This window comes from Chrysemys picta, chromosome 9, assembly GCF_011386835.1.
Source record: "Chrysemys picta bellii isolate R12L10 chromosome 9, ASM1138683v2, whole genome shotgun sequence".
NCBI lineage: Eukaryota > Metazoa > Chordata > Testudines > Emydidae > Chrysemys > Chrysemys picta.
In genome coordinates this window covers 78,543,086-78,561,622 of record NC_088799.1, presented here as the reverse complement: position 1 = coordinate 78,561,622, position 18,537 = coordinate 78,543,086, and the positions used below count along the sequence as shown (strand labels likewise).

Below are 18,537 nucleotides of genomic sequence, written 5' to 3'. Positions count from 1 at the left end.
AGGCCTAGGGCTTCAGCTTTATGTCCCCCACCCTCACCCCTGGCAGCAGGGCTCAGACTTTGGTCCCCCCTGCTCCTGGAGTTGTGTAGTAATTTTTGTTGTCAGAAGGGGGTTGCAGTGCAATGAAGTTTGAGAACCCCTGCATTAGATATTAGTTCCTCAACTATGAAATTTTTAAAAGGGAGGGGGTCATATATTTTACTTCAACCAAAAAGTTAAAGGTATATGCAATATTAATATACAGGAAATGGTAAATATCAGACTTTTACTTAAATTAACAGAAGGTATCTAAGCTTAATAGGCAGTGTTTAAGATTAAGGGGAGGAAAAAAAAATCAAACTGAGTCTTTTGCCAAGTAAGTTAATAAAAGTATATCCACTGGGATTATATAATGGAAACGCCATCAAAACTTTAACATAACATCTCTAACAAGAAGCTATGATATGAAGTCATTATTAGTTTTCCTTGACAAGATATTACACCTCTTATTTTATGCAAAAACTTGCATTTGTTTTCAACATAAAAAAATTCACAACTGGTATAAAACACCAACAGTAAGCAACAATTTACAATAATTAACAAGTTTCTAGTGAAATAAATCTCCTAGGAAAAGTAATGTGGATATTATAAAGTCATAGGCAGACTTGTAAAATTAAAAAAAAATCCAGTCATTTATATTCACAGCTGAATGGTCTAAAGAAAGTAGCACAGCGAGTTTTTCATGAAAAGAAGTGACAACTAATAAAAACATCTTGGGAAAAAACACTCCACAGAAAAGCAGCAGTGCTTTTGACAGATGTTTTATCAGCGTTTGTACTGTATTTTGAGCCAGATTTTTCCTGATAGAAATAATTTTACTAATTTTTATGAACATTCATGCTACTTTTGAGTAATCTACTTTTATCTTAACACCTGAAGTAAGAATTCAGCATGTACAAGGCTCTTAATTAGTAACAATATCTATTTTAATGTAATACGAGGGGGAAGGAAGAGAGAAAATTAGCCTGTTCTAAGGAGAAAAGGTTGTTTATACTCAATGTCTGTATGGATTTTTCCCCTCCAGTCTTGTATAATCATCAAAATATAATTGCCTTTTGTTGGATTCAGATGCTAGATCAATATTTATTTCTGGATTTAACACATTTTAGACTCAGTGACTAGGTCTCACATCAAAATATTTTCCCAATATCCAAAAGTCTCCCCAGAAGGGCACCACATGTCCTTGAGAATACCATGGAACTGTGTTCCAGTGGGCCTTAGCAGACTTAATGTTATTGGCAATAAGTAATACAATTTCACACACATATACATAGTCTCATGTGATCTATTGTGATTTATGTACTTCAAATGTTCCAACCAAGAAATACTCATTTGAGTTCACCCATCAACAATAACTCTGTCCTTTCACTGCCACTTGGCCTCCAGTTCCCTGTAGAACAACCCCACTAAGTGCTACATTAATTCTTTCATGTTGAACATATGAATTCATAGATTAAGGCTAGATGAGGCAATTATGATAATCTAGTTTGATCTTTTGAGTAACACAGGCCATAGAATTTCATCCAGTAATTTTTTCATCAAGCCTTTAACTTCAGGTGGAACAAGAACCTAGCTTTTACAGATATCCAATCTTGATTTAAAGAATGATAGTATGTTATTTATCTCTGCTTTGTCTTGAGTAAAGTTATGCTGAGAAGGATGAAGAAAAAAAATCTGTCACCTTTACAAATACAGACTGGAGTTAAACTTTGTCACAGCTATCTGGATGTAATGTGGGGATTCTGACCTATTGGGAGGCTAAATTAAGTATCCAGCTCTGAGTAGTGGGGGACACGGACTGGGTCTTGCATGGATCATGTGTGGATGGGAATAAGCAGGATGCGGTCTCTGGGCTGTAACAGGGGTGAGGTGGTGGGGAAAATGATGTCTGCAGTCCTTAATTAGAAGCAGGGAAACCACAATTTACATACAGACATGTAGAGTTTCTCTTAGGTAGCTGGAATCTGGCTGAAAAAAATCAAAAGGCCAAATTTGCTAAGGGGTCATAGATACCTGGTATTGGTACCTCAAATAAATATTTCCAAATTTTCTAGATATTTCTGATTTTTTTGGTGTACAATACTTGATATTTCTGATTTTCCAATGTGTTTCCTCTGTTCCCAATAATTATCATGTTCTAATATAAATTAATGCTCTATTTATAACTAATTCAGAGATTGTTAGAGCTTTTTATTTTTTGGAAAAAGCTTCTTATAAACTTTGACATGTGAAAATTTTATGTAGCTGAAATTGCTATATTTGAGGCAGAGAAAAAACTGGGGGTTCCTGTCTTGCTTTGGGACTCTACAGAACACCCTGCCAATTCCTATTGAGGTGTCCTGACTTCTGAACATCGTAAATCTAGTATAACCTGCCAGCAGAGTTTATGCCCTCTAGAGTTTACAGGTTCAAAAACCCCATACCTGCCCAAGCCATGGAACAACTAGAAACTTAAAAAAAAGAAAAGAAGAAAGGTCAAAAATCAGTCCCCAGTGAGAACAAAAGAAGAAATTCAGAATTAATACAGACCAGACTATTTTGAGATCGGAAACATTTCACAAACTGCAATACATTCCCAGTTTTTCAAACATCAGTCAGATCTCAGACACCCTATTGTATCACCCCAATCTTAAAATATTTCTCCTGTGCCAGAGGACCACACATGAGAAGTTTTAGGCAGATTGGTTTACTTATGGCAAAATTAGAGGGGGTATTAAAATCAGGCTTTTAACAGAAGCCTAGTTACAATTTTAGTTCTGAAGAGACCACCATCTCTCCATAACACTAATCTGTTCAAAGCTAGTATGTTTTTACTAAATCTTTGGAAATAATTTAGAATGATACCCAAGTGATTTTTTTCTACACCCTGTCGTGTATAAAGTTTGGCTTCTAGCCAAAAAGGCACCACAAGTTGAATTGACAGACACTGAAAATATTCTTTAGGGCTTACCCAACAAGTATGTGCAGTCAAACATTTTCTATATTTACAACTGGGGAAAATACCATATAATTTAAGCCCGTGTTCTCAGGCTGGGAGACCTCAGTGTTAGGAAAAAAGGATAAAGTTAACTCCAGAGACAGAATAAAAGATTATTTACAAAAGAGACTACACTGCTTTATATTAAGTACATTCTTGCAGGAACGCTGCTGTTTAACCTGTTCTCATCCTCCCTTAATACCCAAATAAGCTGCAGAATGCCGCAGTGATTTAAGGTAGTGCTATCTGCAAGATGCTCCTGTGCAGAATTACTTTCCAGGTGACAGTATCAGAAGCTATATGAAACACATGCTGGCCATAATTTGAGAGTTTTACTGCTGCTGCAGTCATATAGGAGGAAGTGCTACTGCTCAGAAGCATATCCAAGATAGTGATTATGAACGTTCTTTTGTTGGAGGCTTTTAAACAAATTGCAGAGTATCTGGAGATGCAGAAACTCATCAACACCACAGAGAAACTTTTGTTGTTGCTTTTTAACGGTTCTTCCAAAAACAGTTTCCCCAGGTAATATACAGAAAGAATTGTGTTACAAATCCTTTCATGGGCCATGTTCCAGACTTTTTACCAGCATAAAAGTTGTGTTGGAATCTCTGGAAAGAATTATGTTTAAAAGCTGTTTTGGTTAACTTGATTTCCCTGTAGTGTAGACAGGACCAGAAAAACAAAATATCAGCAGTGGCTTTGGTACTAGGAAGACTCCCTTGCATTTATAATATGCCCTTGACATTTTTTGAGCACTCCAATCCAAGGAAATTAATTCGCAATCATATGGATTCAAAGGGGAATCTTTTTACTGAAGCAATTTATAATCCTCTGGGGGGATTAAGTAAATAATATATAGAGCTAGATAATATTGCTTTTGACCAGTAGATCTCAAAGTGATTTACAATGGAAGTATCATCAGATGGGGAAACTGAGGCATGGGTGCAACCTGATGCTGGACGCTTATTAGATTTTTTTAGTTAGATTTAGGTGGTCAGTTGACTGACCATACCTTTGCCACATCAAGGGTCATCCCCAAATATTTTAACTAAATGGTTAATTTACTTAGCATCAGGCCCAAATATACATCGTATATAATACAAACATCTATTATATTGCTATTTGGGCATGCACAGTGTATCAGGTTCTTTTTACACCTAACTCCCTCAGCATTCTGAGTATTAACGGGACTTAGGCATTCAATCCTGAATGTCACAGTGCCTAGAAAAAAACAAACAAACAGAAACAACACTGTGATCCACAAAGCCCAACTTAGGCCCCCCATACAATAAATTGGGAGAGACAGGTGCCCCCAGACTGGAATTCTCAAAGTTAGCGTGCTAGATGGGGAGTCGCTTAAGTTAATCAATAGGAGATGCCCACCAGAGGGGTGCGTGCTAAGCCCAGTCACTTTTCTGGAACACAGGCTGCCTGGAGGCATATAGCTCTGCCAGAGATCCAGGAACTGGGGGAAAATAGGAGCTCGGCCAACTAAGTTGCATGCAGGACACAAAACAAAACAGCTGGGGGCAGAGAAAGGATTTGAACACAGAACTGCCAAGTGAGTACCCTAACCATTAGGCTATGGAGTATTCTGATGTGGCTTCTCTGATGTGGAACAACTTCAATAGAAGAGTGACACTTTAGTAAACAATGGAATACTTAAATATTATTTGGGCCGGAGAACAAGTTAGAATGACTATAATGTAGTGGTTAGAGCAGTCATCTGAGAGATGGCAGATCCCTGTTCAAATCCCTTCTCCCTCTCAGGAGGAGAAGAAACTTGAACTAGGGGTCTCCCACATCCTAGGTGAGTACCTTATCCACTAGGCTAAAGATTATATGGGAGCACCTCCTCTGTCCCCTGCCTCCAGCTGTTTTGTATGACTCTGCCTGAGGGGTCCAATCTGCTAAGCATGCTCAGAGGCTGCCTACCGGATCAGGCCCCTACACAAAACTTGGGCAGCCAAATGCCTGTCTTTCCCAGTTTATGAATTGCTCGGGGGGTTAGGCAGAAGACAGGTGCCCAGGCGCCTATAGTGAGACTGCCGCCTGGATGCCCAGCGGAAAAAAATTAGGCACCAAGAGACTTTAGGTACTTATAGGGTTAGGAGGCAGCTGAGAGGGCGTTTTGTGGATCGTAGTGGTACCTAAAAACGGGATTTAGGTGCTTAACTACCTTTGTGGATCCCATTCATAGAGCACAATACTATGAAGGAGCCAAGTGGCTTCTGAAATGTATAATAGAATATCAGGGTTGGAAGGGACCTCAGGAGATCATCTAGTGCTATTTCCACTTAGGTCAATGGGAATTAAAGATACGCTACTCCTTGCAGAATTGGGCTCTTAGAGTGTTTAATTCTCCAACTACAAGGAGCAATGGGATTAAGATGTTTTCCAGCTACAGGTGGTTTTTTTTGGTTTGTGTGTGTGTTTAAGCAGATGAGTGCACAACAGTTGGTTTCTTTCCACTTGCTGGGAATACAAGGTGTTTTGGCATCAGCTAACTTGTTCATGTTGCTAATGCTGTCCTGAAGCTATAAAGCATGAATTCTTCAACACTTAGTACATTAAGCTTATTTAACACAATTAAAGATAATTTCTTATGTGAAAATAGGCTAATTACATCTCAAAGCATTGCTCTGGATGTTTAGGGCCTGAAGGAATCCATTTTATTTGTATGTTAACACTGTACTTTGAAATCCTACATATATCTCTCTCTCATTTGTAAATCTGAAAAAATGGCCTTAAGAATTACAGGAAAAACAAACAAAAGTGTCCGAAGATAAGCAAACGAATGACTTGGGCTAAAAAACTGCAGATATACGTCGCAAAGGCAGAGCCATTGCTGGAGATCAAGGTTAGAGACAGAAGGTGAAAATGAAGAACCCAGAAAATAGGGAACAAAGATTGTGACAATGTCTGTAAAAATTCCACAACAGCTGAAACCATAAACACAGCATTGGCTGAGAACACTTAGAAAACTGTTAGGCTGAATGCTTTGCATTTAAAATTAAAGCAACTCTAGACAGACAAGACAAGATTGTAAGCTCTTTGGGGCAAGGACAGTCTTTTTGTCATGTGTTTCTACAGTGCCTAACACAAGAGGATCCCAGTTCATGACTGCTACCATAATACAAACAGCACAGCAACGCATCAGACCCTATTCAGTCACCAAAACAGAAGCAGGTTTTTAACCTCCTCAATAAGCTACAGGTTTCTGTAGCAAAAGCAAAATGTTTGGATGAATGCTGATCCCTTGTGAGATCTCAATAGGAGCTGCATGTGCTCAGAATTTCTGAAGTCCAGGCTACTTACATAGATAACTAACTTTAAGCACCCATGTTTGAAAAATTTGACCTTAATGGGAAAAACAGAGTGAATTAGTAATTTCTTTCATTAGAAACACAGGTAAAACTGAATCCTTTCTAAGGTAATTTGCATTCAGAAGAACCAAGTGCTACTCACTCAGCAAGCTACCAGCTCTTTCTTAAGTACCTGGGGAAGAGGTAGCCTTTTGTCTGAAACTACACAACCCATATATTGCTTATTAAGCCTGGAAACAGTCTCAAGATAATGAGTATGTCTATTCAGACTAGCCCATTGTGCAGAAAAGACATGGAAGTGCTTCTGAGGTGGTTAACTTGAAGACCCAAGTAGCAAGATACCAAATTCAAGCCCACTAAGTGGCTGATTTAAGTATACTTTACCTTATGGAGGATATTAATTTGGGTACAGTATTTGAAGATTAAAAAGTTGTAGAACAAGAAATGTTTGAAAATGCTTTCAGATGAAACTGTGAAATATGTAAACTCAATAAGCTTTGAAATAAGAAGTGAACAAAGAGAAGCAGCAGTCTAACAGGGAACAATGAAACATACAGATCATTAAAAAAATATCATATCCCAGGAAAGGTTCTCTATTAAGAAACTGGTGAGACCAGTCACTTCTTTTTGAACCCAACAAAACAGTAGTAAATACAGGACTTCACAGCGTTAATACAATCAGGAGTTTGTTTTCAGGCCTACATCTGTACTAAAAAAAGCAAAAGTTGTTTTCCCGCTAGCTCTGAGTCAGTCTCCTTATGGGAATCAGAAACAAGCTTGGTCTACGCTGTCAATTTCTGATTCAGATGCAAACTTTTCCAATATAAGAACTCATTTACAAAGCATGATTTACTTTAGTTTTGTGCTTCAAAATAAAATAAAAAATTACAGGCCTTGCTACAAATTAAGAGAAATCTTAGTGTTTACTGCCTTGCTACACCAAAACAAGGGGAAAAACCCCACCTTTTTACTAAACCTCCAAAGGATATTGAAACTATCATGTCCCAGTCTCATTGCTCAGCAAGTCAGTCTAAGGCTTGCTCTCTACACACACACACACACACAATAACTCAAAGGAATGATGTTAAAATGACTTAGTTAAACTGGTTCAGTTTTGTTTGTGGATGCTCTCATATCACGTAATCATACTTTTAGTTAAATCAGTGCAACTCTGGGTGAAGGCAAGCCCTAAATCTAACAGCACATAGGACAGGTTTATAAAACGTGAAAGCTTTCCCAATTTTGATTGAATATGTCCCACTTGAAACCTCCATTCTTTTTCCGCTTTTCCTAAAATCACCAGAAAGGGAAAATGTTCTCGACAATGACTAGGATTAAGATTTTGTCACAGTTATTTTTAGTATAAGTCACAGACAGGTCGTGGAAAATAAAAATTCACAGAAGCCTACAACCTGCTTGTGGACTTTTACTAAAAAAAATGAGGGGGGGAGGGAAGGAGGAGAAGGGACGGGGGACAAATGAAGTCCGAGCCCCATGGGGGTGGTTAGGTGGGGGGAATGAGAGCCAGACTCCTGCTGGGGGTGGGGTAGGAAAGGTTGACACTGTGGATGACAGCTCCAAGGCCCCTGCCACCCACATTGGCTGAGAACCCCGGGGCCAGCAGCTCGGAGCTCTGGGGTTCCCACTAGCTGACCGCTCTGGTCCCAGATGAAAATGTCGCGGAGGTCTCTGAAAGTCATGGAATCCATGACTTCTGTGACCTTCACGAAATTTTATCCTTAACAATGACTGATTTTTGTTTGTTTCTCTTTCCACTTTGGTAAAGATTGAGTGCTAAGAATTGAGAGTGTTGTGCAGAAAAATTGGGGTTGCTATAGTTCAAACCTAATGTTTATAGGTTAGTTATATAAAATCTTAAATCTTGTATTTTCAGATACCTACGCCTGAAATGGCAAGAGTATTACCATTTGTTGTTGTACCCATACCAGAAAGTTCATTTTCATAGATGTTCCATGTTTTAACAATTTCCATGGCTGGAGAAACCTTTTAGATAACAATGGCCGTGTACAACCATTTAAGACTATCAATGGGAAGAAAGGAAAGAATTAGTAACATATAAATAAACAGATTTGAACACACACTTTTTTTATCCACTCTACTTAATATTTAGAATCTCTGGGTGGTTAAAAAAAAGTTTTAATACATTTATATCCTTAAGTCTTTGTAAATAATTAAATACTACCCGATTCCTGTTCTTTCAAATACCTATAGTATCACAGTCCTTCAGTAATCCTAATTAGAGCAACACATTTACAGTAGAGATTAATTAAATAGCTAACTTCGCTTAAACCTCCACAAGGCATAGCCAAATAAACCAACCCCTTTTATAGTGTTATCAGTGTTGAAGATATTTACTATAGGGCATTAAATAGCAGTAGATATGTATAATCATTGTGTTACTTTATTTATAACAGTCAGCTTAACAAATGTCTTTCGCCTGACAAAGTAATAACTACCTAGTCCAAGGACAGTATACCAAGGCATGGCTACCAAAGAGTTCTTAGCATACAAAAATCTCTTTTGTGGGTGTTTCAAGACGGCCCTCTCCCTACACAACCAACTGTTCATTTTATGGGAGAAATTAACTATTCTCCATAACTGAAGTACCTCTTCCCAGGTGTTTGCTTTTTATTTAGTCTTCCAGTTTCCTGCAACCTACCACTCTCTTCCTCCATGAGCCAACTTGTGTTCTTTCTCCAGTTCCATCTACTGCTTTGGAAGATAATGAAACAAATTATACTGATTGGGAAGATTCAAATGAGCAGAGTAGCAGCCCTTTACAAAGATCAAAATGGCACGTCACAAAGTATGAAATGTGGCTTTAACAAACAGCATGTAGTAGCTGTGATACCTTATTGAAAGATGCGAGTTCACTGTATGAAAGAAAAAGTGTGTGTCTGGAACTGGGGAGAGGAGGGAAATCATACAACTGTACTAGCCAAGAGAATAAAATGCATGACTGTAAGCCGTTTGCAGCCAACACTATATACCAAATAGAAGTGCTTGAAAACATAACGAAGGGCAGTGTTTACATAAGGACATACAAGTCTATGGGCTTTTTGGTGGATGTTAATTTGTATAGCACTTCTACAAATGTCTTTTTCTCCCATCATTATCCATTTTTGTGCTTATAACAATTAGAACAACAGTTAATTAGATTCAGACCCCACAGCAAGCATTAGATGACAGATTAAAGACATACTTCTTTCAACTTTCCAGGAAGAGTTAAGAAGTTACACAGTGTATATCTGTACACCAGAAAGCTCTTTTGCATTTCACAAGAACTTTTTATGCTGCAATCACTTATTTTCCACCCATTAAAAAAACAAATTACTCTAGCTCACTGGTTCCCAAACTGTGGCCCATGCAACTTATCCTCATCTCAAACTAAATTAAGAGAGACAGAAAAATCTCTAAATACTTTTCTAATACTGTAGATTTTTCATGAAAATTATAATTTCTACAGGGATTTTATGGAGTTATAAATAAGAGAAAGGAATCCATGAGAATCTTTAGCTTTCATAGTTTGGACTGTTTTAATAAAGAAACCCTGCTGTAGGTAGAAACAAACTGGACATAAAACAGAATTCAGTTTACTCAGATTCATCTTTATTTTTAAACCAGATTGGAACCTTCAATCTCAAAGCTATTTAGAAATATATAGATTTTTTTAAATCTGAAATGTCATCTAGTTAGTTATTTGATCAATATATTATTACTGATTAGGACTAAATATTTCCTTGCTGTGTGTCAGCACAGCTTCTGCTTTAGGCAGGTAAATAGTTTCTGCTATATATTTTAACTTGTTTTTTGTATCCAAATGCCACTTATGCAAGTCGCCAGTACGATAACACCACGTAGCAAAGAAAGTGTGTGAACCTAATGCCAACATAAACAAGATAAGTCCACACTGCTCCTAATTAAATAGTTGATATCTATTGTGTGTCAGTCACAATGCTGATTTTAGAAACTGTTTTAATAGATTTTTTTCACTTATTAACTATTGCATCAATGTTTACATAGAAACATTTAATGCCCTTTTCTTTCATCTTCTCCATCTATCAGTGGTTAATTGTGTGTATTTTTCCATATACTCGCTGGCTCATAACTTATCCAAGTTTGTTCCAAATAAGAAATATCCAAGTCCCAAATTTTAAAATTTTGACACTCATTTACATTCTTTCACTTTAAAATGTTACTAAAGAACTGTAAAAAGAAAACTGTCAGCTCCGTATGATCAGGAAGACTAAGATTCACAGAACAGGGCATAAGTCTAGGAGGATTCTATTTCTGATTACCATTAATTCACCGTTGACTTGATCTTGTGCCTACTGATTTTAACAGTGCAAACTCAACTGGCAACTCACAATTATAATGTACTTCAGTTTTTCCTTAGGTAAAATTAAGATGAAAGTAGCCCTCTTCTCTCTGAAGACTTCCTGACATCAAAAAAGAACATGAAACATTGCATACATTTGATAGCACAGGTGAAAGACATCACAGAGCACCCAATGATCAACTCCAATAAGACCAGCAAATAAATTCCAAGGCCAGCCAAATTTGTATGACTCTCAGTACCTAGGCAGTCTTAAGTTTACTCTTGGGGGAATTCTATGCTACTGCACAAGCGCAGAGAGAATGTCGTCCTCAGATTTTACTCTTTCCCTGCAGAATAATTGATTTATACACCCCTTCTGAGCAGTGGTCCTGAGCAGGCATGTCAAGAGCAGCCAAGGGAGACATAAATCACCTTCGGGGGGCGGGGCTGGATATGTGTGCGAGACTTTGTCCCTCTCACTCGCTATCAAGTTGCGCTTGGAATGGCAGGGCTGGGGTTGTCCCACCCGGTGGTTCCTACCCTGCACAGGCTCAAGCTGCTAGTCCTGGCTGGGCTGGAGTGGGGACGCGGCTTGCTCTTCCCCTGCATGGGCTGCCCCCGGGCCGGGTCATACCCACCCCCAGGAACCTCCCTTGGCTGCAGAAAGCGCCACATACACACACATCCTGCTGCCCTCACGCCCCAGCCACAGGAGGAGGGAATCACTGTGTGAGGAGCTGTCCTCCCCATCTGCCCAATCTCCATATATCCTTCCCCCCCCCCAATCAACTCCCACCCCCCTACATCTAGAGCTTTACCCTTGCATTCAAAACCACCCACCCCACCCAGCCTGTACAATGACGGGCTGGAGCTCAGGCTCTAGGGCCCTGCACAGTGGGAAGGTCCCAAAGCTTTGTCTCTAGTCTGAGCCCAGAAGTCTGCGCAGCAATGAAACAGCCCCACACCCTGAACCAGCTAGCACAGGCCAGACACATTTTCTTCTTTGCTGTGTAGACATACCCTTAAAAGCTTTTGTGCTTGACATAACGGAAATATTAATATTGCCATGTGCTCTGTGGAGCCATATAGATGTACTAATACGCCTAGTAAGGAATCTGTGTGTCAAACCACATTTCCTGAATCTTTTCTGTTATCTGTTTTGTTACAGACATACTTACAGATTGGTAATTTATTTCAAAATACCTAAGTAACTGAAAATGACACGATTATATTGTGTTATTTTGACAAATAAAATATGCAGAATTTTTAATTTTTTGGCACGGAATTCCCTCGGGAGTATAAGTTATATTTAGTGTGTACAGAATGACACTACAACCTTGTGTGTATGTATATATATATATACACACACACATATATATATATACACATATACATACACACACACACACAACATACAAGTAATAGCAGTGTCCATCTTAAGAGCTCAATTATGAAGCTAATAGAGTTTCAGTATTATGTAAGTATTAAAAAATAACTTGCACGTTATGAAGATATGCTAGTACACAATGTATTCTTTGGAAATTAAGGCCCCAGTCATTAAAGATACTGTCCAATTATTAAAAAACTGGAAAAGATTAAAAATCAATTTATAAAGTTAAGCAAATTTCTTCAAATTTGAATTACCTTGAAAATATTTTATCTGATAGGGAATGTAAAGAAAAATCAACCATTTATCTATTTGTGTGGCCTAGAAAATGTGTTCTTTGTGCTAACTCAATAGCTACAAACTAAAATCTAACTATAAAAATTGCTCTACTAAAAGCTTTCCAGTAGAAGGTACTGAATTCATTGAAGTTGTTAAAAGCAGACATGTTACATTCAAGATAGGGGAAGAGGATTCAACGAATGTCAATGGAAACAGTTGCTAATGAAAAAAATATTTTTTCCTTCAGAATATTACAAACAAAAATTAAGTACTATTCTAAAAAGTTGACAGTGTCCTTTCAAAAGTATCTACAAGTCTAACCAAGTCATTTTAAATTTAAAACTATCATCTAACTCAGGTTAGTCTACAAAACAAGAAATTGCTTCTTACTTGGAATAAAATAAAGTGATGGATCTGGCACCAAGTTCCAATCTCCAAAGAGTGTGTATTTTAAAAGATTAAAATGTCCTTGCCCTTATGTATATGATGAGAGCCAAAGCATTCAAGGTCTTTGCAAATGCTAGATTACGAATATGATCGTCTACAGAAAGTCAATTTTAGTCAGATATACTGATTAAGATCCAGGTCTAAATATTGAAAAAAATGAATCCTCAGAAAACGGAGGCAGTTTCCATATCAATCAAGAGACACAGAACAATAGTAGATTTACATTAAGACTGGAAATAGACTAAGGGCTCCGAGCCAGTGGTCTGTCTATGCTGGTCGATACACAGAAAGGATTGTGTTAGCACCACGGAAAGAATAAATTATCGCTGCTTTTACAATAAGCTCTTCAAGAATGTAATAAAGAGTTCAGTGTGTGCTCCTCACTCAGGAATCCAAAACTTTTCAGTTAAGGTCTGGCTTGCACTAAAGATAACAGCTGAAAACTAACTATCTTGACCTGGGCAAACTTAATCAGAATTTGCCTTATGTTGCACACTAGAAAGCAGGTAAAAGGAAAAATATGATGTTATTTTGCTGGTATTTTGCAACAATTACATTATATTTTCTAATAGCAATAATTTGATTCAGAGACCTGGCATTGTTATTCATAATAATTTGAAATTTAGCGATAGGTTGACTTGTAATTAAAATAAAGATTATTTCCTTCTTTAGTCTCTAAGACTACATCACAACCTTATTAATATGAGGACACACCTGCTTTCAGAGGCATATTTTTAAGTCTCCCTTAGTTACAGGGAATTAATTATTTATGTCACAGAAAAGTATTCCCAGAACTTTTCATACCCAATGTATTTTTTGTAGTTGACTAAGTTTTCAAAGTTCATGAATCACAGGGTCACTAAATAATGGTTGTATTAGAGCTAGGGTTCCAGTTTTCTGAACTTAAAACAGATGCATATTTTTGTTTCGATACAATATACTTCATACAGAAGAATCCCAAAATATTTTTCAAACAATGCATATACAGACAACCATATACTATAGGAACACACAGTACAACTGAAATGCACTAACTGTACAAAATTGGTGAGAGTTGCAGGTGGGGGAAAAAACAGCATTGCCAAGGCCAACGGGACAAACTATCTTATGAAAAGGGCACTGGAATTTTTACTGTCTACACAGTGCAGATAGGATTTTGGTTTTAAAGGTCTCATCAAAACTTTTCCAAAAAATAAAGATTGGTATTAGTATTGACAGACCCGCACACAGTCAACAGAATACAAAATGTTACCCCCACCAAAAACAACAAAACCCCAAACCACTTTAAAAATGTCCCACCAAAATATTCTGCTTGACTTTGTTGCAAAGCTGGTTTCAACTTAACCTCAAAGAAGGACATAGTGTGTGATCAAGGACTGTGGCAGGAAACACATTTGTGTAGACAGAGTTATCTTTATTCTCTCTAAAAAAAGTGTGCACATTATGAGTTACTGTTCCAAATAATTCCACGTCAATTCTTTGAAAATATTGATAGGTATAATGCTTTAGTACAATTGCTGAGCATGACAAGAAATAAGCAATTCTAATATTACTTTAAAGATGAAAACTACTTGAAATATGCATAATATCTACAGATATACTGGAAGTTATAATTATTCAAATTCATTGCCAAGGTACTGCCTAACTGCAGCCTAGGCCAAGTTTTTGAAAAAGAAAATCTTGTTGCAACAATCCTGAACCTACAAGTGAGTGAGCTACTTGTAATAGCTTGTTCCAAGAAACTTTAAGATGGTCAATACAAGGGATCTTTTCATAGAATCTTGTAATTAAAAATTGCAGGTTAAAATACAATGGAAAATTTTCACTATACTTTCCCCCAACCCTATTGGAAGGTCAGAACTGGCGGGAGACCTTTCAACTCGGCATTATGAAATATCAGACTAACATGACCCAATCTAATGACAAGAGATCACAATGAAATGCAAGGATCCCACAGACTGCAAGACTTGGGACACAGTGAGGCAAAGTCTTGGAAAGGAAGAGAGCATACCAGCTAGCTATTTTTCCAACAGGCACAAAAATTCATATATTATAATTTTAGGTCTCAAGAAATGCAACCATTTTTCCTGTTGTTCATTTTTATCCCTTTTCACACACATCCTTTCTGCCTTTTACTTGAGGAGTTCGGAAGACAGGGATAAGGAATTTTTTTTTTCTGATAAAGGCACTGGACAGCATATAAACTACCACTATTTTGTTGATTTTAGTACATAAATCCAAAGATATTTTATTGGTTTAAAATACAGAAAGGATGGTCCAATGATTAGGGCACTACTCTGGAACTCAGGAAACCTAGATTCAATTCCATGCTCCACCACCGACTTAACGCATGATCTTGGACCAATATCTGTGTGCCTCATGCCCCTCACATCTGTAAAATAGGGATAACAGCATTTCGCTACCTCACAGAGTGTTGCATGGACAAATACATTAGAAGATTGTGAGGCACTCTGATATTGCAGACTTATATAAATACCTAAGATATACACGAGCTCGTAGTTCTACTGTAAATTCAGTTGTTTTCTCTGTCAATGTTAATACTTAGGCTTTGGACAAAACTTGCAATGACTTCTGATATCAGCAAAATCTAAATGCCGTAGAAAGAAAGGGATTTTAAAACACAAAGAAACTAGCTGGAAATTGGAAAATTCTAGTTCTTTTTAAAAATACAATATACATTCAGAGATAGGAGTCTCAACAGCAAGCTTAAAAACAAAAGATTAACCTATCTTTAGTGTTAAACCCATCCAGGAATAAGAAGTCAGCTAGCAGACAAAGAATAGTTATAAAGAGGAAATAAATTCTGAGTCTGAGCTAAATACACCTGTCAGCTATGTACCACCCAGGGGCTAGTTGAAAAGATTATAGCTGTACTCAATTCATAAAGTGCCTGCTGCAAAAGGTTAGGAAGGAAAGTTGCCATACTGCATACTGTGAGACAGGGGTCCCTGGAGGCCCCCCCATCCCAAGCACCAGCACTACACACTAAAGTAACAGCAACGGCCTTTTTGTTAGAAGCCAAGAATAGGATCACACTGGAAAGTAGTCACAGTAGAATACCCACCTTCACGGCTTGCCCCTAGCTGGAGGGGTACCAGGTAAGAGTAAAACAGATCGCTACTAGCCATAGATCAGATGGCAGGACCGACCTACCCACCTCCCACCCAGAGAAGAGAGGTTGAGGGAGGTGTTCAGTCTGTATTTGCTGATCACTCCAGTCAAGGGGAACAAGTAGAAGGCTACGTGGCATTTGCAGGCAGCAGCGCCGGCTGCCGGGGAGGAGGGGGGGGAGGAGGGAAGAGGGACTCCAGACCCTGAACCCCCACCCCCCCATAAATAAACGGAAAGTAGCAGGGGAAAATATTGGGGATTTGCTGGAGATAGCCCGAAGGGGAGGCAACAGGAAGGCTGGCTATGTTCCAGCTGGCTCCGTATGGCACACATTGGGGAGGAGATGAGAGTTTACTCCCATGAGCTCACCCCCATCTCAAAAGGGGGAACCTTACTATGATCTCAGTCCAGCACCCCATCTGCCTGCCCCACGGAAAAGGGGGAGGAGTCAGATATCCGTACCGGGTCAGAAATGTCAGTAACCGCTCCCCCCGTGCGCTCCCTACCCTCCTGCCCCCCCATCTCCCGCGGTACACGCCCTACCCCCCACCCCATCCCGGTGCCCTCTGCATCCTTCTGCCCCCATCCCCGCACGGTGCGCTCCCTGCCCCACGCCCCCTTCTGCCACCACTGTGCGCTTCCTGCCCCCATTCCCGCTCCCATCTGCCCCCATTCCCCCACGGTGCGCTTCCCGCCCCATTCTGCCCCCATTCCCCCACTGTGCGCTCCCTGCCCCCCGCCCCCTTCTGCCCACACTGTGCGCTTCCTGCCCCCATTTCCACCCCCTTCTGCCCCCATTCCCCCACGGTGCGCTCCCTGCCCCCCCCCCATTCCCGCCCCCTTCTGCCTCCATTCCCCCACCTCCCGCGCTGCGCCCCCTGCACCCTACGAGCCTCCCAGTAAGCGCCCCACCCCAACAGGCCCCATGGCGCCCCCCAGCTCCTGGCACCACACGCACCGCCCCGGCTGGGGAGCGCCCGCTCTGTCCCAGCCACCCGGGTTTACGCAGTGCCCAGCAAGGAGTCCGTCCGGCAGGGGTAACACCACTCACCGAGCGGGGCGCGACGCGAGCGTAACCACTGCCCAACCTCAGCGCTGCCAAGCGCCCCAGACGCCGCCAGACGGCTCCGCCATGATGGAATGCGGACACTGCGCGTGCGCAGCTAGTACAGGCGTGATAACCAGAAAGAGGGGCGGCCGGGCGGGACAACCAATGTAATGAGACCAGCATCCCAGTTTAAGCCGTTCAATCCGGTAAAAAGGACTCGGGAGGGGGACATTCCAAATGAGAATAATTTCTGGTACCCATTGGTTCAAATAGGATTATAATAATAATTAAAAAAAACCCTTAGATTATAATGGGAAGATAGATGAAAGTATAATCAGAGACTGTGATTATACATAATTATAATTTCAGAGGCATATTATTACAAAACTAAAAGCAACACTAAAATAAGATTACTGAAGGATAGAGGAAGACGTGGGTCTATAATAAGACCCAGCTGACATATTGGTATTCATTATTTGTATAGCTACGACAGTGCAGTAGGCATAGGGTTGCCAACTTTCTACTCACACAAAACTGAGCACCCTTGCCCCCGCCGCCCAACCCCTCCTCCAAGGCCCTGCCCCCGCTCACTCTCTCCCCCTCCCTCTGTCGCTCATTCTCCCCACCCTCACACGCTCATTTTCAGCTGGCTGGCTCGCTCGAGGAGTGGGGGTGTAGGAGGGGGTGAGGGCTCTGGCTTGGGCCAGGGATGAGGGATTTGGGGTGCAGTAGACTGGGCTGGGGGGTGGAACCGAGGGGTTTGGAGTATAGGAGGGGGCTCTGGGCTGAGGCGGGGGTTGAGGTGTGGGAGGAGGTACAGGCTCTGGGCTGGGGGTGCGGGTTCCAGGGTGGGGCCAGAAATGAGGGGTTCAGGGTGTGGGAGGGGGCTCCAGGCTTGGGCAGGGGGTTGGTGGCCAGGAAGGGGTAAGGGGTGCAGGCTCCAGGCAGCTCTTACCTCAAGCAGCTCTCGGAAGCAGCGGCATGTTCCCCCTCTGGCTCCTATGCGGAGGCACTGCCAAGCAACTCTGCGCATGGCCCCATCTGCGGGTGCCGCCCCTGCAGCTCCCATTGGCCATGGTTCCCAGCCAATGGGAGCTGTGGAGGCAGCGCTTGGAGTGGGGGCAGCGTGCGGAGCCCCCTGGCTGCCCCTACACGTAGGAGCCGGAGGTGGGACATGCAGGCTGCTTCCCGGGAGTCGAGTGCCGCAAAGGCTAGCAGGGAGCCTGCCAGCCCTGATGCATGGCGGCGCCAACTGGACAGTCAATGGCCTGGTCAGCAGTGCTGAGTGGAGCCGCTAGGATCCACACCCGGTCGAAAACCGGACACCTGGTCACCCTAAGTAGGCACTTTATAGACAAATGAAGGCAGGATGCCAGCCCCGAAGAATATACAAAGGAAGCACCAGAGATTATTCTGCAAACTGCTTTGTAAGCGTGGGCCCCTATGCCCATGTGGAGCCCAATATGTGGTTAAAATTGGCCCTCGATGTGAGTCTTTCCATGTGGAGTTGTTTAGGACATAGTGGTCTAAAGCCCAATCCTGCAAATACTCAGGTGGGAG

At 40.8% G+C, this 18,537-nt stretch overlaps 1 protein-coding gene across 9 annotated transcripts in view; it reads right to left on the bottom strand.

Annotated features, from left to right (window-relative positions):
* The window catches only part of LOC101946264 (fibronectin type-III domain-containing protein 3a-like), a 57,621-nt gene extending 40,503 nt beyond the window's left edge, over nucleotides 1-17,118 (bottom strand). For 3 of the 9 annotated variants that reach the window (XM_065556537.1, XM_065556539.1, XM_065556536.1), the window contains exon 1: nucleotides 16,981-17,080. The gene's annotated coding sequence lies outside the window, so the exon portion shown is untranslated. Of the gene's footprint in view, nucleotides 1-15,882; nucleotides 16,002-16,887; nucleotides 16,909-16,980 lie in introns of those variants that run through there. The other 6 variants (XM_065556541.1, XM_065556540.1, XM_065556538.1 and 3 more) reach the window with 6 other exon arrangements.
* Nucleotides 17,119-18,537: the final 1,419 nt, after the last annotated feature.